At 39.9% G+C, this 27,887-nt stretch overlaps 1 protein-coding gene and 1 long non-coding RNA gene across 25 annotated transcripts in view; one reads left to right on the top strand and one right to left on the bottom strand.

The window, feature by feature from the left end:
- Positions 1-27,887, bottom strand: part of TENM4 (teneurin transmembrane protein 4) — a 1,559,611-nt gene that overhangs the window by 393,287 nt on the left and 1,138,437 nt on the right. For all 24 annotated transcript variants that reach the window (XM_064409696.1, XM_064409697.1, XM_064409701.1 and 21 more), the window contains one exon: positions 7,659-7,751. The gene's annotated coding sequence lies outside the window, so the exon portion shown is untranslated. The remainder of the gene's footprint in view (positions 1-7,658; positions 7,752-27,887) is intronic.
- LOC135295551 (uncharacterized) lies at positions 19,967-23,498 on the top strand. The gene is made up of 3 exons (XR_010357681.1): positions 19,967-20,104; positions 20,229-20,296; positions 23,348-23,498. It is a non-coding gene; the product is annotated as an uncharacterized LOC135295551 (long non-coding RNA).

The following is a 27,887-nucleotide window of genomic DNA, read 5'->3' as shown; positions in this document are numbered from 1 at the left end:
AGTTGATTCCCTCAGTTTTCCTCCTGGATGACAACTACATACAAGCTTTAAAATACTGACCAAGGAAACAAACAAGCTCACTTATTTTTCTTTTTTTTTTTTCCTTTGGGATATTCCTCTGCTGTATTTCCAACATTTAAGAGGTCTAGTTCACATATTTAGTTGAAGAAGAATGCAGTATATCTAGGCAGAAAGACAAATTCTCCTCTTAGAGGTGCCTGTCTGCTGCCCCAAGGTCTTGCCAGCAAATTTCAGTGTCAACATTTTTAGGAATTTCAGTTTTACACTCATTGCATGTACTTAAAAATTGATTTAATATCCCAAAAAAGTTAACAGAATAATGCCTGGGAGGATGGTTTTTAGGATGCCATTAATTATTTGTCCCCTACAGCACATCTCCTGCTTTCTTGTCTGGAGAGCTCAATGCTGCAGCTACGCAGTTCTCCTGTCCAAAGAGAAAACTGTGTCATTGCACATGTGCTGTTTGGTTTTGTCATGGCACATTTGGTTTTTGCTTTTACCATGGCTGGCCAGTGCAGTGAGAAAGAGAGTTCCTCCTACAAGAGCCAGTGGAACAGAGGTGGCTGTTGTAGACTCCCTACATAAACAAGGCAATTGAAAACAGGAAAAAAAGCTCTGCCAGTGGATTTATTCCCAGATTAAATGGAACTTCTGCTAGTTGGGCAAGTGTGCTAACAGATCACCAAGGAATGGTAAGGAATTGGTTAAAGAGATCAAAAGATCAAACAACGGGCAACAATGTGAAAATTATACCATTGCATTAAACTACAAAAATAAAAAACATTCTCCTGTGCCCTACTACCATATAATACCCAAAGGCTGCTCTGAGAGCAGTGGAGCAGGATGAGCAAATCCCTGTCTTGCAGCACAAACATGAAACCTGCAGGGAGACAGCTGCAGTGGAAAGGATTGAAATTAATGTCAAGCAATAGATGAGATTCCAGTAGAGATTTTGATGAGATTTATTGATGAAAATGTTTTCCCTGGCAAATGTCACATCATTAAAACTTTTAAAAACACATGCAATAGAATTAAGAAAATAAAGAGGAACTAAAAAACACTGTCCTGATAAATGGCAGCTTGAAACTCAGTCCTCAGGCTCTCAGGGTCAAAGATGGTCTTCTTTGTAAGGAAGTGTGCAGAAATGCTAAAATGTCCTTTCAGGTCCTTTCACCTCATCAGGTCCAACACTTATGACTCCACAGCACATGTTTTATGGACAGTAAGGATGTTTTGCCAACATCTTTCAGGGCGTGGCTGAGTCTTACTGGGAACAGCTCTTGGAGCAAATTCTGCATCTGAGCACTTCCCAGCAGAGCCACATCATTTATACACAGTCTAATATGGGTGAATTAAGACCCTGTAAATATAAACAGTGTATTTGGCATTTGCCTGTTGAAGAAGCTCCTTCGGGAGCCTCTTCTGTGCCATCCTTAATGGGACAGCCAGAAGAATTATTCCTTAATGCCTGGTAATTACACATGAAAGTGCCAGTTCCCTGGCACAGACAGCAAAAAGTGAGGATTTCAGGTGAATTGTGTGTTTACTTCAAACAGGACAGCAACTCTGCATGAGGTTGGCCAAGCTAATTTTTATTTTCTGAAAAGGACTGAATGGTCTGTAGGTCTGAGTGCATGCCTCAGGCATGCACCCGCCTGCCCCTCCCCTTAAGTACATTGCGTTTAGCAATCCTTGAAGAAAACAAATTGTTTTCATCATGCAGGGTGAACAATCCTCCTCGAGCCAGATGTCCAGCTCAGAAAAACGTTTGTCCAGCCTTTGGATTCTTTGTACTTGGGCTGCTGCTCTCATCAGCACTTTTATTTTTTGGTCCAGCTAGATTTGGAAGATCCTTGTGAACATGGTTGTATGGAACTTGTCCTTTCTGAGTTGGCCTGTAATTCAGAGGTGCTGATTTCTTTATTAAAACCCAGTGTAGTTATCTTTACCATCAATGTTAGGTTAAAATACTGGAAATATACCAACAGTGTAAGGGTTACCTACATACATATTGTTTTTATATATTGCTAATATTACTAGCACTACATGTGTTCAGGATGGTAGTTTCAGCTCAGTCAGATTAGTCCCTTTCTGCTAACAGGTTAAGTCTGATAAAATAAAGAACTTATGTCTCTGCCTCGACCAGGTAAGAGCTGTGTCTGCTTGGCATACAACACAAGAAAATAAACTATTCAAAAATTAGCAATAGAGCAAAAAAAGAGACTGCTCTACTTTTAAGGCACTAAACCTTAACAAATTGATGACTTTCCATTATTACAAGAGGTAACACTAAAATAGAATTGGGGAAGAATCTCACCTGTGGAAGTACATTTTAAATGTCTTCTATATTTAAGCCTGTCCTTCAATTTAGGACTTAACAGGACTCCTTACAGGAGCTAAACACATGCTAAACAGTTTTGCAGCAACAGTACTCAAGGGTGCTTTCTCATACCAGGTGAAGACAGATCCTGTAACTCACTTTCAATCATTTTTCCATACTTCAGTTGTTTGGATTATCCTGTTGCATGAAAAATGAATGCCCCTACTACCTTTGTTGTTTGTTTTGCCTGACAAGATGCAGGGGCTTCTTAACCCTGGTGAAAATGCATACAAAATACAAGCTTCCCCAGCAGCAGAGTTGAGGATAGTCAGACACAGTTGCAAAATTAGCATTAAAATGAGACTAAAAAGCTCTGCTTTTTCACACAGAAACATTTCATGCTCTCCTGCAAAATGAAAAGGAAGTTTATGTGCCCAAAAGCAAATTTTGCTCCCTCACCCCACTGTCACCTGTGGAGTGTCCATGTCTAATGAGAATCTGTAAATTAAACCAAGCCTAGATTGGGACAGATGGAACTTTGAAAGCTTTGTCATGAACAAAATGAGTTTAACTCAGCTATCATGAGTGAGCAAAAGCATCTTCCAGGGCCTAACTGGGCTACAAGAGTGTTGGAAAGGGTGTGTTTTGACAAGGGTGTGGAGGGCCAGGACAAGGGGAAATTGTTCAGGCTGATAGAGGGCAGGGTGAGATTCAGTATCAGGAAGAAATTCTTCATTATGAGAGTAGTGAGGCACTGGCAGAGGTTGTGAAGATGTGACTCCATCCCTGGAGATGTTCAAGACCAGATTGGATGGGGCTTTGAGCCACTTGGTCTAGGGGAAGGTGTCCCAACCCATGGTACAGGGTTGAAACTAGACAGTCTTCCTCGTCCCTTCCAATCCAAACCATTCTGTTAGTCTATGATTTTATGGTTTTATGAAAAGAAAACTTGGTTGAAAATCCCTGGATGCATACTTGTCTTGACTCCTCAATAAGTTAGCTTTCTGTACCATGGCTGAGGGTGACAAACAAGGGCTTGCTCACAGTCCTCAGGGGTGGCATGTGGCACCACGGGCTGTGCTGCTCAGTCAGGGCTGCAAAGTAAGGGGTGTCAAAGAGCTTTGGCCATGGCACAGTGGGGTTCTGCCCAGCTCTAGGACAATGCCACAGTGCTGTAGGAGCTACACATCTGCTGCAAGGGGAAGATATGCAGGCATGGAGAGGGAACTGAGGATGCACAGCTCGCACTGAGGCATTTGTGCTGTTTGCAGTCACTGGCTGTGACAGCAGCACACACAAGCTGTGTGGGCCTCGTGCATGGCACTGTTAGATAGGTCTATAAAGTACATTATGAGATCATCCAGAGATACACAAAGCATCCCTGAGTGAAACTCTGTAAGATAATAAAAGCAGCAAAACTGTGCCAGAACATTGGGATGGCTCAGCCTGTTCATGGAGGTGGGGGATATGGCTAAAAGCTATTGCACTTGCAGGCTGTGGGTTAAGCCTATGTCATTATGCTCTCCACACAGCACGTGGTTTTCAGAAGGAAAATGCTATAATATTTTGGTGTATTTGTTAAACCTGCAAGGAGATGAGCAATCCCTATTTCTGTGAGATACACTATATCTGCAGCTAAAGGTGGTTCCACTGCTATGAAGTTACCTCTTTTTCCAAACAGTGTAATGATAGGATCTTTGTTATTTCTTTGCTGTTGTGTATCAGTTCTTTGGAGGGTGTGAGATCACATCTCCTGCATGTCACAACAGGAAGAAAAAAATTGGGCTGAAAATAGATTTCTGCAGCAAAGCAAAAGAAAAGCAAAATCTGATGTTTTCAAGAAATGCATCTGCAATTCACTAGCAAATCTAAACAGGGAGAAAATGATTGACAGACACTGTACAAACAGTTCTTGTAATAAACGTTTGAGTTTATACTGGTTTCTATAGCCAGCCCCCACCTGTGGCATACTCCACAGCCAAGAAGTTAATTACAGCCTTCCTGTTGTTTTCCAGTTCCTCCTCTGCTAAATAATGGGAGGAGAAAGGTTTATGGAAACTGATGCACTTGACAGCAAAAATAAAATAACTAACTAACTAACTAAATAAATAAATAATTAATCTAGTAGTCTCCACGACAAGGCTCTTCTATCATACCTCCAGTACCTTGAGCCAAACTTCAAGGGTTATTCAAGAAAAATTATGGTCTGGCACCCCAGAGAAAAAGAGATAAGTATCAATGCTTAATTAACACTGCATGACATTGATTTGAATAAACAGAACCTTTTAGAAGGATGTCCCTCTATATTGCGGGTTGAAACAAGATGCCTTGTGGGAAGAATGAGAAGCTCCCTAGTATTATGTAACATCTCTATGGTTATAGCACCTGGAGGCTTTGAGTGTATCATGAGCCCAACGTGTTAGATGCTGTATAAATATACAGTTGCTAAAGATGCTTATCTTGGATTTGTAGTGTAAACAAGAAGATATGTCACACAGTTCTGGTGACAGGTTGATCAAGGCTAAGAAGACAGAGAACTCAAGGAAATTTGAAAACATACACATTGTTTAGCAGTTTCTAATTAGTTTGGACGAGGAGGTTTTTATAACAAAACTTATTCCCAAAACTTTATCAATATAAAGTGCTTGCAAAAGTTTCCACAGACATAAGAGTTGCCTTATGGTGCTTAACAGGAAAATAGAAAGTAAAAGACTGCACAGGTTGCAGCAGAATAGCATGACAGCCAACAACAATCAGTGTTTTCAAGCTGGGTACCAAATGCCAACTACCTAATGCCATCTTTCCTCACCTGAGTAAGAGCAGTCTGATCAGCAATGAGCCACAGTTTCCACTGAGAGATGCAAGAGGACAGCAGCTCCAAAAATCATCCTGTTTCCAGATCAATGTTGGCGGCTCCTGAGAAACACTCTCTATACCCTGAGGCATATTGTTACTTTTAATGAGACAGTAAACTAACAGACCCTGTTATTTGTACTGTGCATATTCATCTTGTGTGTGCATTGAAGAGGGACACAAAGGTGTTTAGAGGGCTGGAGACCTTCTCCTGTGGAGACAGGCTGAAGGAGTTGGGGTTGCTCTGCCTGGAGAAGAGAAGGCTACAGGGAGACCTGAGAGCCCCTTCCAGAACCTAAAGGGGGCTACAAGAGAGCTGGAAGAGGAACTTTTTACAATGGAGGGGCAGGACAGGAGGGAATGGCTTCAGACTGGCAGAGGTCAGGTTTAAGTTGGGAATTAGGAAAAAATTATTTCCTGTGAGAGTGGTGAGGCACAGACACAAGCTGCCTGGAGAAGCTGTGACTCCTCCATCACTGGAAGCATTCAATGCCAGATTGGATGGGGCTTTGAGCAACCTGGTCTAGCGAAAAGCGTCCTTGCCCATGGAAGGGGGTTTGGAATGAGATGGGCTTTGAGGTCCTTTCCAACCCCAAACATTCTATAATTCCAAGACTTCGCAGATAGTATTGGACCAGCTAGCATGGCATACCTGGGAAGAAGCTCTGGACAGACCCTTTGGGAGGAAAATGTGCCTCATAGCTGGCATGACTGACTCCAATACCCAGTTGAACATAACTGGGGAAAAATTCTGTGATTCCACAGGAAACAACTGATTTGGATTCTCTTATTGACTTTTTGACCTTATGTAACTACTTAGATCTCCTGGTAGCCAAAAGGTTATCAAATGCATCATGGTTGTAAAAAATCTGTATTTTGCAATGAGTAGCATTTTGTAATAAAAAAGTCTTCAGATTGCATTGACAAGTAAGAATTCACCTTCAGTAAAAACTATTTAGACATGTCGTCTGAAATTCTTGTCTCTTAATAGAGAGCTTATCAAGTACAGAGAGTCCCAGTAATTTGAGAAGTTTCACTTTAGAGATTTCCTCTTCTTTTCCTTACTTCACTCAGTTTTCTGTCACCTCATTATACTGTTACCACTTACTATTAAACCTTGACTTTGAAAACACTTTTTCTCTTTTTTCTTTTTCTTTTTCTCTTTTTCTTTCTCTTCATTTTTTTATGCCTAGTCATTATCTTGCAGCGAGATCTTTCTCAGGGGTTAACTTTTTGAACTCTTGCTACAGACACAACATTTCAGCTCACACCAGCCCTAATACTTCCCTGCCCATGGCAAGGGGGGATCGGAATTAAATTATATTTATGGTTTCTTCCAACCCAAACCTTCCTATGATTCTAAGATTATGGGGGGGAAAAGCAATTTAATTCCTTAGAGGAGTATATCGTTTCTCCCTAAGGAGTAAAGAACAAAGTCCAGGACATGGCTCATAGAAAAAATTTTCTTCTTTCTTATGCCAGTAGCTGTGTAGTGCTGGTGATTAAAGCACTGGTGCTCACTAATCACTTTAATTTTGTCTTGCAAGTACACATAATTCTGCATTAATTTCATTTAAATATCACTTTATATTCATGGCTTTGACTTTTAGAACTCCTCCTACTGTACTTGTAGTTTTAATATTAACAGACATTTCTTTCTTTCCATTCATCACTCATGTCAAGACTTCCCAGGCTGAGGTGAACATTTGCTGCTTCGTTATATGGCAGGAGCCACAGGTGCCCCAGCCCTTCAGTTCTAGGTGAAAAGTTCTTAAAGATCATCCCTCAGCAACATTCTCTAAGAAAGTGTGTTTTCATTTGAAAGGTGACTAGACAATCTCCAGTGGTCCCTGCCAACATCAAATATTCCACAATTCTTTGATTCATGCTTCTGCTTCACTACCATTTCCTTGTAATGGTCTGTATATTGAGTAGTCCCAGTGTTGCTTGAGATGTCCCAGCAATGATCTCCAAGCGATCTTTTGTATTTTCTTTCATGCTGCTCTCCATAAACACATATAAAATTACCTTGTTAGTGACTTTCTTCCTCTGTAGCAACATCTAAAATTCTCTGACAAGGACTAGGTTGCAGGTGTGCTATTAACATTACCTGTCATACTGACCAGCACTTTCTTATCACATCCATGCGTCTCCTCTGTCTGTCACTATCCACAGCTTCTTGATTTCTACTAAGATGTAAGTAATTTCATGCAGAGAATGTCTATGTTTCTAGGATACCTGGCACAGCAGAAATGAATCCATGACTGAGACTGTGATGCAAATTATCCTTGTCAGCTAATAAAAATAGACACCGGTCAATAATAGACATGTTCTAGAGGGATTAGTGAAATTCCTTATGACTCCAATTAGAGAAATCTCCTCAAGAAACATTACAAATATAATAATTTTATTTTAAACAACAAAACATGATTAAAATATCTCAAGTACTGGAATTAGTACTCACTTTTGGTAGTTGCTTTAGAAATATCTAGGAACAATCCATCAAATGCTTCTTGCAGGATACTGTTTTAACCTAGATGTGTTATTCTCAGTCTACCTGAAAAATACACAGACATAGAAAAAAATCAGTGCTTTGTTCATCGATTTTTAACTTATTTGCTATACAAAAATAAATTTAAACAACTACTTACTGTTATAGGGGGTATCTAAAACAGTCATCTATACATACGTGGTCCCTGCTGTAATATCACAGCAGCACTACTAGGGTATGCTTAGTCATCTCATAGAGAAAAATGCATTAGTTAAATACAAACTAAGATTTTCTGTACAGCACACAGAATTAGATGCCTGTCCCTCACCAGCTGTGCAAACACCCATCCCTTTGCCAAAGGAGTAATTAATCAATTCCTGTACTGGAGGTTCAAGGGTTTCCAGTTAACACAGCAATTGTTCCTTTCTTCGTCTGTGTTTTCGCAAGCTTCAGAAAGTAAAAATAAAAAAGATTTCTTTTTTTATTTATGTGGTTATCCCAAATATCTCCTTTGTTAAGTCTTCTTCCTTTCCTAGAGAGAAATGGCTGAGATCTTCCAGAGATGCCTCTTGCTGTTTCCACTCACATCAGTAAACTATATTCTATCTGAGTTCCGTGTGGCATTGAAGAGTCCAAATTTAATGATGCATGTGTCACAAACCTATTACACTACAAGTAGGAGGTTGAAAGAAAGTGTATGGGAGAACTGGGGCTCCTCTTCTGCCTCTCATTAGCTTTCTTTGTCCCAGGGAGACCATGTCCCATACAGACTGGGAAGGTAGAGAACACAGTAAGAGGGTGTGTGTAGTTCCAGTGGAAACCACATTTTCCAGACCCATCAGCTCTCCCAGGTTACCCACTTCATTAGATGCACATCTATTTTACATTCACTCTGGTGCACAAGGTCTTGCATAATTGGAAAAAAAAAATTAGAAGGCTGAGTGATACGGTAGCCTAGTGTTAGAGAAGTGGGATTCCATGTCTTTCTTTGACAACTTCTTTCTGCATATATGGTCCAAAATTGCACTGACCTTTCAATCTTGCCAATTGCAAATTAATTTTGAATCCAAGCTGTCTACTGAAAAGGTGCAAAGGTCACCTTTAAATAGCTGCTCTGCTACACTGCCCTTTACTCCGTGGTCCACATCCTTTGTCTTCTTCCAATTAATTCTGCTTCTTCAAGAACACTCATTGCTGCTGATTGTGTCCTTGTACAGATTATTTCTCCTCCACATGGATTTTTCAAAGCTGCATCTCATTTTGTCATTTCCTGCCTAAGGTTTCTAGTCTCTCTATTTTTGCTGATTTATGCAGTGCCTCCCAATTTGGATCATTTGTGATTTTAATTAACGTGTACTCTTTTCCTGTCTTTTGGCTAATGAATGAAGATATTTAAAGAAGACTGGACTCAGGACTGCTCCCTGATGTTCCCCCACTAGAAAACTCATGTGATTCAACACATTTTCATTTATTATCTCACTTCACTAATGGCCCTGTGGATGGTTTTTAATCAACATCACAGAGTCCTTATCTAAGCCAATCTGAATTAATTTTGTGAGTATCCTCTCTTGCTGATGCTCACTTCAAATAGAAGAAAACAAAAGCAGAAGAGGCCATCACTCACCAGAATGCTTTTCTGTGAGACCTGGAAATGAGGAGGTAGTGAGAATATGTTGTTCACTTTCCTCTCTCAGGACTCTGGTAGACTTAGGATCCCCTGTCACCATAATACCTATACTTCTCCCGATTTTCAATGTATTTTAAAACTGTTTGTCAAGGCAGGGAAGTATTATTATTTCTACTTTGGAGAATAAGCTCCAGCACAGAAAATATAAGGAAGTGGTTTGCTCTGCTCCTTTAGCAGTCATGGTTAGAAACAGAGGGTTTAAGGTTGCTCTTGCATTTACATCTGTCTCCTGAAAGTTACTGTGACATGCCCACATGTGCACCTCTGGGATGACCCATCAAATGCACCATCGAAGTGGTTATATCTCTTAAACAAAAAAACCCAACCAACCAACCAACCAACCAACCCCAATCCAACCAAAACAACACAAACCCCTAAGTGTCGCTACATCAGTATTTATATCATTATCTGAATGCCATTTTGAAAGAAGAGGCCCAAATAATCTAAAGTGATTTAGGAAAGGTGAGACTCAATATTCAGAATATATAACTGCCTAATCCGGACCACAGTATACAGAAGAAGTCTTATAACAGTATCTATTGGATCTAGTCCCTAAAGTTATTTGGGCATCTCCTTCACACTCAGCTGAGTTTTGAGATATTCCTGAAGTCCTGGACCAAAGTGTTTTCCTTGACGCTATACAGGATATTTATACTGGATTTTAACCCAGATCCACAAAGTCTAAAATGTGGTCCCCATCTAAGAACTTCTTTCCTTTCCTATCAAGAGTATAATTATGTCATGTAATGGACATTTCAGCTCCAGTAACGGCTCTATGTTCCCTAAAAAGTAGGGTCCCACTGACTACACGCACAGCATCCTCCACAGTCATCTCCTGATAAACAGTTTTAATATAGCACTTACATTCCTTTTGGATGAAAATTAAAAACACCTTTCTGCTACAGCAGAAAGTCAGTAAAGCATTGATTTATTTATGTGGGTAATTTATTTTCTGAAATATTAATTGATGTTTCTGAATGAACTCTGAATTATTTTCAAAAATTTTAAGTTTATGTGTTTTTTAATAAAAGCCAGCAGGACTTTTTAAAAATGTTGCTATTATTCCTTCTTCCCACCCACCCTCTTTATAAATCAAAACCTGCGGGGAAAAAACAGACAAACAAAACCCTTCCACCCCCCAAAAAATGAAAAAGAACAGGGAGCAATTATTTCCAGAAGCATCAGCAATGATAAAGAAACCAATCACAAGCTAAGAAATTATCTAAGGGAGCGCAGAGGGAGGTAACAATATGAAGAAGACAATTTAGAAAATATTTGCAGGAGCAAAATTTATAAATACTCATTATATCTTTTAAACACATGTCTAAATTAATGTGTGTTCTTGCTTCTTACTTTCCCATTAATATATTTAGTACAAAAAGATATGTAGGATAAAATATTGCCACCAATATTCTCTTCATATTAGGAAATAATTACACAGTTTTTTTCACTCCAAACTTTTAAACATGGCCCAGTTGGAAATGAATTGCCTTTGACTTGCTAAAAATAAGCATGAGAAACTTAATCCAAGTCCATCACCAGTGCAATTTATACTATACACCATTTCTGTAAGGTGTAATTAACAGTGCATTGCTATAATTTATTATTGGTTTAAAAAGCCTGAAAATCAGATCCTTACAGCAAAATGGGAAAATGGGAAGCTATATGCCAGGCATATTATTCTGGCTTATATGAATTCAGTTTTTTTACCTTTGGTGCACATCCATCTATCCATACAATGTGAATGCTCCATTGAGAATGATGCTGGGTACTGAACCTTTGGCTCAATATGAAATACGAACTCTGAATCATAGCTCCAATAATACTTCCATTTGCATTATTATTATTAACATTCCTCTGAATAGGAAACATCCACTAATATTAATTGCAGAAATAATGAGATTCCAATTGTCATAAATCACTGTGCAGTGTAAAGCAAGCTCTCAGAAAACAGCACAGAAAAACTCTTTTTTGGCTTTTTTTTTTTCTGAGTTCACTTCAACCTCATTTTAACCAGGCTTTTTCATTTGTGTCCATTGACAAGACAGTAGTTATGCTTTTCTCTTGATTAACACATTCTTTTCAGTAAGGTCCCAAACAGCTTTCACATGAAAGGTTGAATCCAACAGAGCATGGTTTTTCTCATTAAAGACTTAGCATTCACCCACAGGTAATTTATCACACAGATATTCCCTGTCTCACAAGAAGAAGAGTGGCTCTGAAGCCAGTGTTCTTGGTCTGATCAGAAGTTTTCTCCACAACAGTTGAAATGAATGCCTTTTCAAAGATGGTGATTGCTGAATTCATTAATTAAGTGAAAATATGGAAGGGGAAAAGATACACCGTTTCTCTTTTAAAGCACAAGGAGACATTTTGCCTTATTTGAAACAATATAATCACTAAATCTGTATGATCTTATGGAAATTTAATTTATATATTTATATTTGTATCAAGTCAACATTTCCCCTTCACTGCTATTTCTTTCTTCCACAGTTAGCAAAACTGTCAATATTCATTGATTCATCAAAGCAAGCAACCCTGACATTTGGTGCATCAGCTTTCATTTGTAACAGGCATACAATGCAATGATTTATTTTGATGTATTACATTGTACCCTAAAGAGCATCCAAAAATAAAAATGCTTTCATTAGAAGTGTTGTGAAAACAAGGCATCTTCATCAGGGGCCACACACAAGTAATGAAAAATTTCTTGCCACCTGTTCTTTTTAGTCCAGACTTTTGATGGTTGGATTGCTTTGGAGTTTGCTTGATTAGGGGTTTTTCAGACATGCTATTTCCAAATATATATTCAAAAAGCAACTGGAGGGTCTAAGCAGTGTTCAGAACTGAAAAGAGCAGAGATTTTCCTAGCTGGTGTCCTGCTTTGATTAATTCACAGTAGGGGAGGTGCCCCTGAATTAATATAGTATCAACTGAGCTCCTAATGACAGTGCCCATCTTGCAAGAAAATGCTTTTCCTAAGACAGCAATTAGTGCCAACCTCAAAGACACCAGAAATGGTCATAAATGGCTTGGCTGCCAGCAGGAGGGTGAGGAAAGGTCATGGACATATCATCACCAAGGACATTCATACTAACTGGCTTTTCTGGCCAAGAATACTTTTGTCCCCATCTTTGCTTCTGACTGGAGGACCCACAAAGCAGTTATACATTTTCAGGTGGGAAACATGTTCCAGCTGCAAATGATTATTTTAGCAGACATTTAATATTAAGCACAAGTTTAAGTCTCACTGGGAACAGCAGAGAGTCAACATGTATTTGAAGTCAAGTGTTCCCTCAGAGGGCTGTGGCTGAATGGGGACAGTCTAATGAGCTGGAGGAGGAGTAAATACATGTATGCCTGTATATACTGATCTCTGCTGCTTCTGATTGTGTCTGTGCTGCACATTTCTCTCCAGCTCATTTTCTATTATCATCCTGTGCTGTAAGAGATGATGCTGACATGGCGACTAAGTGGAGTGAGGCAGGAAGCAGAGACAGGACAAGCAGAAATGAGCTGAAAATCATCCTCCCAAATGAAGCCCTGCTCACAGGACAACATCTCATTATTTTGTTTCCCCATGGAGAACAGAAAGGCACGGCTAATGTGTCTGGAGATCATAGGCATGTTCCAAAAGGCAGCAAATGAAAGCAGAAGAGAATCTACTTGGGTTATGCAGAGCCAAAGGACGCCTTTCTGTAAGATGGCATTTTGCTTTGGAGCGACTGAAGCCCAACCACCACCATAACCTTTTCACTCTCTACAACTCCCTGTAAGGAGGTTTTAGTAGGGTGTGGATTAGTCTCTTCTCCAGGTGACAAGCAACAGGACAAGAGGAAATTGTGCCAGGGGAGGTTTAGATTGAATATCAGGGAAAATCCTTTCACTGAAAGAGTTGCCAGGCACTAGAGCAAGCTGCCCAGGGAGGTGGTTAATTTTGAACTTCATCAGCCAGAATGGTGCCCAGTGGATGAGAATGTCACATTCCAGTCTGTTCCAGTTCTGTTGTAAGGGACATTTCATTGTATTTTGTTTCTTATATTTTCTTTGTTTGGTTGGGTTTTTTACATTTTTGGGGTTTTTTTCCTTTAAGAAGGGTGAAGCTGTTTTTTAAGTGGCTTATAGAACAGGTTAAAAAAAGGTTGCACAATGGAGGCTTCTCAGAAATAAGATAATTTTCTCGGTGTATAGTAATTTCAAGTTAAAAATTGGATTTCTAGGAAATTATAGCACAAGTAAAGGATGTAGAACACATCGCAGAAGAATTACCTTTTAATGTTCATCAATGAATTGCAGTGCTGTGCTCTTTGCATACAAAGCTCTTGCATACCAAGCTCTTCTCATACCAAACTCTTATTTCTCACTTGTTGCAAGATCACCTGATATACTTTGTGCAAATAATTACCTTTCATGTCCTACTTTTAACTGTGCCATACCTGTCTCATTCGCTTGCATATGCTTTGGTCATCAGAAATGTATCCAGCTAACTTCAGACATCTGCATAATAGAAGCTAAAGAACTATTGGCCTAGACTAAGTTACATGCCCAGTTTTGGTTGAACGAGTCTCACCCCAAGTTATGCTTCCTCAGTACAAATGACTAACCACTCCATCAGTCATTAATATTAATGTTGCAATGACAAAGGCTGAGCAGCATTTCAGCAATGACACTGTTCAAAATATTGCAGTAGACCCCAACAACAAATTTGGTAAATAACTCATTTTATCAAGCCAGGAGAACTCAAGGACAATACAACCTCTTCTGGCCAACTGGAGCAAAGACACAGGGCATTTCCATCAGCCTGCAATGCTGCAACCTTGATTGATCTGCTTCAGTTGTTTCAGTCATTGAACTTAGATTTCAGGTGGACAAAGAAATTGTGTTCAAAAGCAACAACTTCTCTCTCACAGAAAAATCGGTTCTCTCCTTGCAGAGTTTAAAATAAACACACCATACTATGAGGCACTGGGACATGCTCTCCAGAAAAGTTGTGGATTCCTTCCCCTTGGAATGTTCCAAGCCAAACTGGATGGAGCTCTGAGCAACCTGGTCTAGAGAAGGGTGTCCCTGCCATGGCAAGGAGGTTGGAACTAGACAATCTTTACGGTTCCTTCCCACCCAAAACATTACAGGATTCAATATCCATCTGATCAAGGCTTGGAAACATTTTAGAAAGCCATCATTCTTGCACATGCGAAACCTTTTTTTGGATCTTACTTCAAAATTTGCTTTGACATGCTCATAATCCATATAGCAAAATTCAAAGCATTAAAATATGCCTTTTGTGCAATAGCATAGCCAAAATAAATATTTTCCTGGTCTACCGTGGAAAAAAAGTCTTCTTTGGCTTCTGGATCATTTTTTCAGCTACTCCTTTATCTGTGGGAAAAAATATTTTTTCTGTTGAGTTCATTTAATAAGTAAAAACATTTCTTCTGGCCTATTTGAACTGCATATTTAAAATGTCATTGTAAAAGAAAGAGTTTTTGTATTGCCTAGAAAAGTATCACAGTATGTTGCCCAGTTCACAACAGATGTTTCTGTAATTGTTCCTTGATTCTGTAGTGGCTCAGGTCTTTCAGCAGAGCCTTGACCAGCAATAAAACGTAATTTGACCGTCAATACACTTTTCGTTACAGCTGTTAAATGGAAGGAATAGTCTTCCCCTTTATCCGTCACAGATCTAATCCAAAACTCTTCCAAAGCTTTCAAAAGATGGGTAATTTCTGCCCCTATTTTTTTTTCCAAAGGGTAGGTAAGCTGACATTGAGAAGTTTAGAGGAGCACAGCTATTGAGCTCAAGGATGGAAAACTTGACTCTAATAAAGGCTGGAAATTGTGGATTAAGCTATATGGATCCCACGTTTCTTGTAAACTATGCATACTGCTGCATCTCACCTTACAGATCCAATATGGTCATTTTGTAAGTAATTTGTACATCTGAACTTTGACATCCTCTAGCTTGGAAATATTGAAGAAAAGTGAGAATTTCTTGCAAAGTTTTTATTCCACTTGCCACTGATAGTACTTTTGCCTCAAAAAATCCACTGAAAAATCTGTCTTGACAGATTTCTTAAGGGTAGAATACAAAATACGCGACACCAATGATTTACAAGATGTCCTAAGTGAAAGTTCTCAGTATAACCATTGCATCAAATTAATGGTATCTGAAATGGACACTAAATAACATCTGAACATATTTTTAAAAGCTGTTTTCTAAGAAATTAAAAAATTATGTAGCTTCTAGAGTGGACCAACAGGTAGTGGATTGGATAGTTGCAATAATAAGAACAATAAAATGTGAACAGAGGGCAAGGACACTGCTCCTGAATCTGAGTACTTTCTGTGTTGGGAGGCTGTGTTCCTTGCCCTTGACTCCTCCCCTCCTGGTGCTGTAACACTGCTGGGGAGGGTGTAGAGAAAGGGAAACACTCCCAGTGGATCATGTAGGGACTTCTGATTCCTTCTCCTGTGCCTCTTCCTCCAGCTCAATGTGATCACACCCCAAGACTCAACAGGCCTAAAGGAGTATGGGCAGTATTTTACCTGGGTCTGACCAAGCATTCTTCTGACCCTGAGAGATATCACCACCTTGTCAGGCATCTCCTGGGCTGGTGGGTCAGACACATTACTTAAGAAACCCCTGCACCTTTCCAAATCAGTAAAGAAAGACCAGGTTGTATGTCCTGGAACATCCTAAATGAATGAAACCTTTAATTCATCAGAAAATACATTCATAACTGTATCCAGCCTCTGCAGCCCAAAACACATTACATCTACCCTGTTGCTGCGTGCTTGGTAGGCTGTCCTGCTGGCCCTCATGCTGAGGCAAATGTAGGCATGCTATGATGCCCTCTCTGGAAACCATGGAAGAATCTACCTCCTGTATTTAGGCAGTGTATTGACATTTGAATGGTTTTAACAGGGGTCCCTACTGCAAGGGAGAAACCAAAGTTAGAGCTATGGAAAGTTTTTCATTTGTGACGACAGGAGAAGTCTGTGGCCTCTGAATGCCCTTTGCTTCCTACTTTGCCTATTCTGAAAACCCAGGACGAATAATTTAGATACTTCGTGGAAAATCCCAAGAATGAGGTGGTATTAAAGAAGGTCAAAGCAGACACTTTTATTTATGTGGCTGGACACACACACACACACAAATATGTATCTACATATATATGCATACACACACGCACATATATATGCTCGTAGTGAAATTTTCTGTTCTCCAAATAACTGCAAATAGCACATGAGGGCTGAACAGCTGGAGCTAGATTGGTATATTGTACTGTCCTGTAGTGACTCAGAACAGGAGCATTTAATTTCCTCCCAGAGCCAAGATGTCTCTCCTTCTCAACTGGAAAGACTGGAGTGACTGAGCTGCCTGTTTCTTGCTGAGTACCTATGATGATACCTTGTAAGGAAGATGCTGTGGATAAGAATTGCAGCATTTTTCTTAATTTCCCTTAAAATAAATAAAAAATGGGCATGCAGCAGAACTCAAACTTCACAATATTCACGCCAAAATGCAAAAATCCCACTTAGTTCCTGTGCCATGAGAAAAGCTCCATCACTTACCCTCAATTTAGGCCTTCTATTTAGCCCCTTAACTAAGCAGGAGCGCACATTTTTTCATGTGCTGGGACAGCAAGAAGGAGCCTGTTTAATGAGATGCCATAACAGCCCCTCCACCTGACTTGTAACAAGTATCTTTACAGCTGTGTTTTGTACCAGGAAAAATTCACTGAATTCAGGAATAATTCAGTTCACTGAATTATTGTTTATAATCAGCCTTACTACCATCCCTGCCCAGCTAATAGTTTGTATAAAAATAACATTTCTGCTTCTATAGAAAATTGGCGAAAGCCCCCCTATCCAGGCTACCTCTCAGGACAATATGTTGTACAAATGATATTAAGTTTTGACTTGAGCTACTTTTCCTCATTTAATTAGCAAGGAGAGTGTCAAGCTAATGTTATCATCTCGAGTAAATTGATGGGATCTTTCCCTGCACAACAGAAGTTGAATAAAAGCAGAGGATCCTCATGCATCCCTCCTGCTCAGCTCCCAGGACTATATCCCTCCTGCTGCTGTGTAGTGTAGATTGGCATTTTACCTTTTATCAATACATCTCCATCATTCTGAATGAGAATGGTGATCCTTCAGACCTGGTTTTGTAAAGCAAACCTATATCCATAGGAGCAATTAGTCCCCCGCTGTGAGTTTAGACACGCCAGCTCCACTGCAGCTGCTGTCTGTTGCCAGCACTAAATTCTCCTCAGTAGTGGATCAACGTGTTTAAACACTTTGATCTTCTTTATCTCAGCCAGGAGATTTGAAAGCCTCCTGGTTAAACAAGTTTTCTTTCGGGTGAAACTTCATCTCATCCACCATTTCAGTGCTGACCCGAAACATTTGTGCTTTATTTACTGGAGAGGCATCGTCTTTTGAAATGGCTTCTCACATCCTCTCAGGAAGACTTTTTTTCATTCCCCCTAACACTGAGCTTAAGTAACGGTACTTCAAACAGCAAATAAGAGGCACAAAGGGGACTCAGCCTTCTACGCAGCAATTCAAAACCATCTTAATCTCCATCACGCACTTCTGATTTTCTTTTTAATCTCCCACAGCACAGTGTGCACCAAGCACAGCTGAGAACTTGCTATTTAAGCTGCCTTATTACTGTTACGCTACGAAAGCTTAACTCCTGTTTGGAATAGATGAGCAGAAAGGAACAAACAGAAGGGGACAGGCATCTTCGATGTGGGTACAGCAGAGTAGATGATGGGATATAAGAAATAGTGTCAGGTTGAGGTTTATTCTGTTTTCTCACTTTACAAGCAGCCACAAGTGAACTATTAGTGATGTTAAACCGCTCAGCAGGGAAAAACATGGAGTGACTGTTAGGCTTATTTCTCCAACCACTGCAGAATTCCTGATTTTCCTAGCCAAACTAACTTTTTTCCTCTTTGCACATCATTAGGGTTGATACAGCTGTGAATAGGGAATCCAAATCAAATCTCATTAATGAAATTACTTACCTGAGCTTTGGATTGTAGATTGATTTATCACCAAACTGACTAAATTTATTCTCATATAAAATGTTACCTCCTGTGATAAAAACAAGAGTTACATTGCTTGTAAAGCTGATGGAAAGAGGCAAAGAACAAACCTTAATGCAGCCTTTCAGTACTTAAAAGTGACTTATATGAAAGATGGGGACAGACTTGAGTAAGGCCTGCAGTAATAGGTCAAGGGGCAATGGATCTAAATTAAAAATGGGTAGATATAGAGTAGGTAGAAAGAAGTTTTTACAGTGAGGGTAGTGAGACACTGACATAGGTGGGGGATGCCTCATCCTTAGAAACATTCGAGGTCAGGACAGCAGGGCTCTGACCAACCTTGTATAGTGGAAGGTGTCTCTGCCCATGGGAGGGGGGTAGAATTAGATGACTGTTAAAGTCCCTTCCAACCCAAACCACTGTGTGATTCAGTGATTCCAGAAGGAGCCCAGGGAGTTTTGCTGATATTAAAACTTTCTGAATGTTAGGATCATATTAAAAGGGCTGTGTTCTTATCAAAATACTTGCTCAGAAATGCAGACAAAGCATTTTCCTTCACCCCAGTATCTGGTGCTGGCAGTGACACAGAAATAACATAATAATTAGGATAAACAGCATAATTAGATACTTTGCTTTTTTTCACAAGGGCTTGCTCCCTAGGCATGATTTTAATACCACAGACAATCAGAAGACTTGATAGAGAGACAGAAAACTGAGTCAAAACTTAGGTGAATTTTGTTTCTGCTGCAGTTTGAGTGCTCCCACCCTGCACCAGCTGGTTTTATTACACAGGTGGATGGAATGTGTTCTGCTCCATTTCCAAGGGAGCCACACAAACCCAGCATAAATCAGTCAGCGAGTACCTTGAACCACACATATTAGGAATGTAAGCAAGAGGAATTCCAAAATGGAGCATGTTTAGACAAAGAGGCAATTATGGCATGAAGAGGAAAGGAGTGTAAAAATTTCATCTGGAATCAAGGATGGAGCACAGTAGCGCAAGGAGGTAGAAAGTCTGATTCTTTATTTATATAGCCTCATAAATGGGGTGATTTTAATCCCCTGCATATGATATAGCAATATCTATTAGAAGTGAATATCACAGACTGATTCCCAAAGAGGATTTAAGAGACTGGTCTTACAATATCCACACAGTTCAATGAGCCAGATTCAAGTCTCATTTACAAAGAGTCTGCCCAGGTGTGCTTTTATGGACATCGGAGTTACGCAGAATGGAGGCAAATGATACATAAATGTCGTGGGTTTGCACAGCAGACATAGGAGGGGTGAACAGAGCAGCTCGTGTTGCTGCATGCTGCAAGCTTGACCATAAAAATGCATTCCCAGTGGGTCAGCACCTGTTTAGATAAATGGTTTACTTGAAATACACAATGCAGGAGAGCTCGCTCATTTATCCATATGGCACTAACACGAATTGCCAGCTGTGGCCAGTCGTCCAATATGTTCTCTCTCCATCTATGACATATGAAACCATATGGAATCATCTATCCATTAGGAAGAGATCATTTTCAGACAGGAAGGTTTTCTGACACAATTATTAGCTGTGGCGTTCTTGACCAGGAACAGGCCGAAATAGACAGGAAACAAAAAGAGGCTTATGCTGTCTTAAAGGGTCATGTGAAGAATTTTCTGTTTTTAAATCATCTTTAAAGGTCCTCTTTTCCTTTTTTTTTTTTTTTCTTTTCTTTTTTTCTTTTCTTTAAAGAGTGCCTTTTATCTCTCGGCTTAATGTCATTCTGTTGCATGAGATACCTTTCTCTTCACCCATTTCTGCAGCAAGTGACCATGGCACAGGAGGCTACTGGTTTCCTTGGAGCTTGGGGTTGATTTGGGCCAGCAGGCAGGTATGTGGCTTGCTGGAAACAGCCTCTTTTAGGAGCAACTGCTGAACACCATGTTCAGTAAATAAGTGGTCCCACAACTGTGATTCAAATGTACTTCGTTCGCAAGTGTTCCTGTCTATACAATGTAGACTTTGCTCTGAACTAATGCTAAATACTGTATATCAGCATAAAATCAAAGGAAAACAGTGTCAAAACAGTCACTGGCTGAATTGAATAATATCTTTATTCAGACAGAAAATCCTATTAAGGTAGTTTGCCTGCTCTGAATCTGGAATAACTCAATTACTCTTGATTTGCACCAATGCAAATGAGATGAGAATCTGCCCCCAGAACACTTGCTAGCTATGCTCATTGACATAATCAGAAGTACAGTGTTCCCTATAATCAGCCTTGGTTTACCTCTAATGGATATAAGCAGAGACAAGAGCCTCAGGCATTTCAGGCTGTGGAGTGAATAGCTGATCCCTGTCTGCCTGTAGAGTATGCAGATTATGTATAGAGAATCAGAGAAACTTATTTTGGAAATTAAGCAGCCCCCAAATGAGTCTGAAATCCAGAAATATTTAACAGCAGCACTTACAGATGGAGGACCTGTCCTCCCATATGCATTGTATCTCACCTAATCCAGCAGAAACCTTCTGAGTTAAATCAGCATGCAATGAAAATAACTCTGCCCTGTGGTACAGCCCAGACTATCCATGGAAGAGAAAGAAAGCATAATTACTACTAATTTTAAAACTAAATTGGAAGTAAGAAATCCTTTGATCTAGCACCCTGGTACTTGAAACAAGGTTTGGGCTCTTACTTCCAGTGATTACAGATAGACCAGTTCACAGACAGTTATGCCGAGTGCAGACCCAATAGATGATGGCAAACACAGGTAAAATTTTATAAAATGATTAGTTACTGTCTTCTGGTCAACACACCAGGGGCTCATATCTAGTCCTTTTCTTCCCCTTCCTGTTTTATAGGAGCTGAGGAGATAGATATTTTGAAAGGATTTGGATCCGGGTAACAAGTTTTGTTCTGTCCTGCTAACAAACAGTGTCATGTCATGTATTCTGAAAGAGAGAGATAGACAGCTGCTTGTCATACCACTACAGGCCACAGTTAGGGAAGTAAATGGGAAGCTGGGATGAAGGCAAAATATATATATATATCTTTAATCTATCTATTTGATGGTTATCAGAACACAGTAAGAAACACCAACCAAGAACATTTGCAAGCAGTCTAGAAGCTATTCACACCATAACAGTAAGTGAGTGAGTGCAGTAAGTGGAGATTTCAGGCAAATTCTTCCTGGCTAGAAAGTCATATGTAGAAGGTGACCACAACAAACACAGTAAGTGAGAATTCATATAAAACGCTTCAGAGTATTTTAGGCATCTATTTACAAGCAACACAAAGAATCTAAATCAGGAACCTAAACTTTCTGCTAGTTAATGCAGAAATTTCCAGATAAGGTAACACTTAAAATTTGCATTTAACTAACAGATGGCACAGATAGCCCAGTAATTGTCCACTTTGCTGACAGAACAAGGTTGTAATGACCCAGTCTTACCTAGAGACAGCACTAACTGGGAAGCAAGATACACAGATTTGTTTTCTGTCTATATGGAATGAGCTCCATACATTACTATTTCCAGGGACATTAGCCCACAGTTTTCCAGTCCTTTTCTGACACTCCAGTTCAGATAATAAAAGATGCTGTTGACCATCTACTAGTCACAAGCAGCTGTTCTAGCATTTCTCTCTTTTTCCCATGAGCAGGACACTTTTGTGATGAATTTGATGGTCATGAGATGTTTCTGAATAACTGGCTTTTTTTCCCAAGCTATGATAATACTGAGCAGAATTGGCATATTGGCATCTCAGGAGGTTTCTAGTATTCAAGCTTGAAGGTTGTGATCCCAGTTCTTTTTGCAATCACTTATTTTTGTGACATCATGACAATTGTTCTCCCACTGATGATTTGCCTTTCTTTGGTCCTTTAACTGCTTATACTTGACATGTCTTCATCATGCATGCCTGACATATTTTAAAACATCACATGCAAGCATCTCACCAGAGGAGCAGTTTCACTCGATGCCATGTCATGCCATGCCTTAGTAGTTCAACCCATTGTTTTCCCAGCTTTAAATCCATACCAGTAATTTTCTCACTCATATTTGTCACTCACTGTGAGCCATGAAGTCAACACATCACTTCAGCTCTGACATGTATATATCTACTTTAGGCTAAAATTTGTATCAAAACGCTTCTTAAATCTACTAGTGCATTGGTTTGGACTGTGGAGATCACAGTCAATCAGGAAGTGATAAAACAAGATAATTCATATGCTTTAATGCATTTTAATGCACAGCCAGGGTGTTTAAAACATACAGATCTATAGAAATATTCCACATAGCCACCAAAATTTATAAACTGGCATTTGCTGCTTTTATAACTATATTTGACCAAAACATCCTAAAAATTCAGCAATATTTAGAGGTTGCTGTTCCAACCCAGTGTATTTGCTGGGAATTCATAGGATTATTTGCTTTGTTCAATCTTTTTCTGATTCTACACCCACTACAAATGAGCACTACACCATTGGTGCCAGCTGAAAGAGTATTCTGAGAACATGGATAGTAACAGAATTTATCTCAAGCACAAAGCTTTGTGGATATATAAAACATTAGCAAAGCCTACATGCTGCACAGACCATGCTACTCATCTTAAGTAATAATCTCTTGTATAAATCTCTTGAGTAATAATCTCTTTTTATGCAAGAGATTATTACTCCTTCCCACTTATAGGAGCAACCAGCTCCTGAGCTGCCCAACAGCTGACTTCAAAGCCATTGCACTAAAATCTGGAGAAAGAGTCATCAGAAGTTGTCTGCTTTAATATTTGTCACACTTAACCTTTAAAAAAGTCTTCCAGTTACATTTATTCTCACAATTTTTTTAATATCTCTGGTCACACATAAAAGCCAAGTTCCCAAACGTGGCAGAAAATGTATCAAACTGTAACAGCACCTGAATTCCTTCTTCTATCTGTTTTATTTAGTGATTAGGAAGAAGATGCTGAAGACACTCTACAAGGTGGATCAGAATGGAAGTGCTCTTTCAGGCTGCAAAAGTAAAGATTCCAGCCAGCTACTCTTTGAGAAACCCCTGGCACATTTACGCCCCAGAGCTGCAAACAACAAACCAGACCTTTAGACAGGTGGGGTGTAGCTAGAATTACTCCTGCTTTTTATTAACTTCAGTAGACATGCATTGACACTGACACAGAATTAGTGTGAAGAGTAGTTTGTCTCTTACTGTAAAAGGCCAATGCCATCCAGATTCAGGGATGGTACCTGCATCTTGTCTATCGCCATAATTCAACAGAATTATGACTCATCTATGCCTCCTATTCCTTTCCCACTTGTCTACTGAGATGTGATGCCTTCTGGGATGGGGTCTGTCTTACACGCATTTAGCTGTGGACTGATGTTGCCTGAAACTACAGCAGCATCCAACTGCTGCGGCTGTATTGAAAGACAAATACTCAAAAAAACAGCAAAATGTCTACACCTAAATAATATCTTTTCTGTGTAGGAAAGAGAATAAGCTGCAAAAGTCAAAGTCAGATCTGCTGTGATGCAGTACTATGGTGTGTAACAGTACAGTTATTTTAGTAGAATATTTATATTCTCAGAAGACATAGTTATACTGCTAAAAAATTCCAGTCTGTGCTGGAGTAGAATCTCTCACAATGCTGCTGCAATCTCGGCTGGTACCTGTGGATTTTACTGCAATGAAAATAATGAATAATAAAAAGTAATAATTGAATGTGAACTGCGTGCACTGGGCTGTCATGTGTGGGCAATACAAACGACTTGCAGAAATTCTTCCTGCTCCTCTGTATTCTGCTCTTGGTGACAAGCTCTTTGTCAACTTTTCCTTCACTGTTAGCAATGAAAATGTGCATGTGTGGCAGCCAGTAACTCAAGCTTCCCATGGGGACAGTTAATTCTCTGCTCCTTGGTCCTGTGCTCATTTCCCTCAGTCACTTTTCCCCTATGGATCCAGTAACAGAGCAGAAAACGTGCCGGAAAGAGAATGAGAGCAATAATTAACCACAAGGAATGAAGGAATGGGACTGCTTAGAAAGCGCAAGAAGCACTGGCATGTCAAACAGCAAAACATCACTGCTTAATGGTTTAAACAAGGAACATGAAAGCCTTGCTTTTTCCTTTCCAGTGACACAGGAGTCTCCCTATCCACAGAAATGTCTCTCTGTTAAAGGATAACATTAAACAATCCAATCTTTAATAAGCCACTGGAAACCCAGAGGAACAAGACAGACCGCCTTTGTTTATCACAGACCTTATATGCTCAGAGGTCTTCAGATGAATGAGGTGCCAGACAGCAGTCTGGGGGGACTGGGGGTATTAACTCAACACCCTCCATCAGCTTCACAAAACCATCCCTCCACTCAGACCCCATCCTGCCTTTCCCACACTGGCTGAGGATAATGATGAAATTCTTCCAAAACTACAGAGTCCAAAATAAATTTGCTTCTATATGAAAGTCAGATTTTATGCCATATATTTATACTTTCTGCCACATATTTACAGGATCCATATCCAGAGAAAAAAATAATCTTAGCATTTATGAGCTCAACTGCAAAACTCCAAAGGAGTTACTCACTTGCCTCAGTAGGGGCTTCTAGTTCTGATTCAGATCTCCTGGGTTATCCCACAGCTTGTTGCCCATCTCATGTCCACCTTTTAGAACATCTTGTGGCATCTCATATAGCAGTGAATGCCTGTGTCAGGTACCTGAGCTCTTCAGTATATTCCAGGCTACAGTTTTACCCCAAGGCTAGTTTGTGATGAGATAGCAGAGTTTGCAGAAAGTTTCCTTTTCTTGCTTGGATCACACTGGCAATTAGTCCTTGGAGAACAAAACACTGCAGAGGCAGGACGAAAGCATGTGAATAGGACAGAGCTTATTTCCTCTCTGGCTGGCACAAGGAGCAGATAGAGCCTTTAAACAGCAAACGTCAGAAGAAAAACTCTTAGGTCTGGATGTCAGGCCTTAAATTTTTTCTTACTTGTCGGCTGAAAATTCAGAACTGTTACCTGTTAAATAGGGATTTGCCTAATGCCTCATATAAAGCTTACTGAGTTCTGCTCTAATGCCAGTTCTACACCTGCGTAACAGTGTTGGCTTCTACATTTACAGCACTGGGGCACCAGATCTACCTAATTTAATTGCAAGCATTAGATCAAGCTGCAGAAATGCACTTTCAAGATTTGGGATGTTTGAAGATCCATCCAAATCTTTGATCAACACAAAGCAACCCCAAGCTACCTGTTTCATGTTTCTCTTTCAACACCAAACTAACACCTATGAGAAAAAAATGAGGCTTGTGCACTGTTCTTGAAGGCTGGGCAGGCAGGTTTTGCCAAGAACTTTTTTCATATCCAGCTCCAAGTGCAGCCACCTGGGAGCCACTTGACTCCCAGGCTTGGTGGAAGTCATGGCAAGTTCCCAGCACCTCATATGCTTGTTCTAAGAAATCAGAGCCAGTTTTTATCTTTATCTTTAAAAGTGAAGCAACCCAGAGCTCTGTCCCATTAGCTACACAGGACAGATAAGTTCAAAAGCACTTTGGCAGGGAGCATGTATCTGACACCCTTCCTATACATGATGCCTCCCCAAATAGGTTCCTAAGCTAAACCACAGCCTATGATAGGACTTGATTAAACAAAAGAGGATTTATGAAGGTATGTGGCTGGATGATAAGACATGTTATGCCTAGAAAACTCTTCTGAGCTTACAGTTCATCTAGCTGGATAATCCCATGTGTGAAGGTGGGATCTAAAAAGGTGGTGAAGCCTTATGTAAACAGGTAAGCAAATCCCTGCACAAAGCATGAGCCCTCTCTGGAAGCTGTGATGAAGAATCAAATGCACGTGGGCTGGTTGCGAATTCCTCATTTGCACCAGGACAGCAGTGTATAACAGCCTCCTTTGCTCTGCCTCACTCCTCACACTTGCAGAATAAAGACTCACAAAACCTTTAAAGATGCCAGCATGCTGTTTACATCTTGCTACAAGGAGCAGTGAGCAACAGGATTTTGGTCAAGAAAATCTTCTTCAGATGAAATAAACACATGAAGGGGGAGAGAGAAAACTGTAGAAGTGACAGAAAAAGATACTATGATTTTTCTTAAACTTACAGAGTTAATTTCTGAAAAACTGCATAACTTCCAAGACTTTAAGAAAATCCCCAGTACAAGATGCACTTTTACATGATCAGTTTGTCCAGCTTTGTGGTTTCCCTTTCTTACAGACCCCTTTGATGATTTTCCAGGCAAACAAAGCTGGTCATTTTTTAGAAAGTGAATGGCCAGTGAAGGGTTACAGCAACAGATGCCCCACATTTGAAGTGCTACTCTAAGCCTCTGTATGCACACAAACAAGAGATGCTGCTGAGCCTCTCTTCACATTAAAAAAGATAAAAACAGGTCACTTAAGACAGAGAGAAGAAAGAATGAGACAAAAACAGAGCTCAGAAGTCACCACTAAGGGAACATCGTGTACATATAACAGTAACACAAAGGGAAAAGTAAAATTCCTGCAGACTCCAGCTCTTGCATGAATTCTCTCTGTTGCTATGAGAATGATTGGGGCTTTTTTTCCAGCCTTTCTTTCCCCACCTACAAAACGGGGACAGCACTTACATAACCACTTTGCAAAGTGCATAGGAGGATTAGCTGGCTGTCATCTGTCATATGAGCAGACCTATGAAAGTGCGAAAGAGTATTTTTAATAAATACCTCATTACCTTGTTATATTTTTGACTTCAATTCTTCCCAGGAAGGTCAATTGCATTTTTTTTCTGTCTTCCTCTCAAAAATGTGCAGACCCCTTAACTGTCTCATCCCTGATGAGCCATCTTTACCTAAAATGACTTGCACACAACATGATGTGCTTCTCTTGGTCAGTCACGTATGCAAGTCACAGTGAGCAACACATTAAACAATAACAGATTGATTTGTTTTTTATTAATCTGACCTTGTTTGATCTGGACAGGCAATGGTGGTTTACATCCCATCATGCTGCAAACATGACAGACTATGGATCCTTGTTATGCTGCTGTGAATATTGAGTGATTCAAGTGAAGGATTCAGAATTCCACCACAGAAAAAGAACGCAAAATAGCTGTAAATAATGTAGGGTATTTAAATAGCTTGCAAGTGGCTGCAGCCTTCTCTTCAGACTTTAACCTGCACAAGCCCATGAGATTTTGTGCTCTTTGCCGCTAAGGACTGGGGCAAATTTCCATCATACGCAAAGCCTATTTCATTTGTTCTAATCAAGTTGCCCTGGATTCACTTGGCTTCCTCCAAGCAAAATTCACTGTGCTGCTCAAGAAAAAGAAAAAACAAAGCTCTCATAACATCTGCCAGATGTAGTGACCCTCAGCTAAAAAAAAAAAAAAAAAATCATCAGCATATTATTTTATTTCTTTAGCTGATTTGCTTTTGTCTCCTAAAAGCCTCTGGGACACAAAACCAGCACAAACTTTCCTTCCCATCACAATGCTCA

This window comes from Passer domesticus, chromosome 2 (genome assembly GCF_036417665.1).
Source record: "Passer domesticus isolate bPasDom1 chromosome 2, bPasDom1.hap1, whole genome shotgun sequence".
In the NCBI taxonomy this organism is placed as follows: Eukaryota; Metazoa; Chordata; class Aves; order Passeriformes; family Passeridae; genus Passer; species Passer domesticus.
Note: the sequence above shows the minus strand (reverse complement) of the source record. Positions and strands in the feature narration are given on the sequence as shown.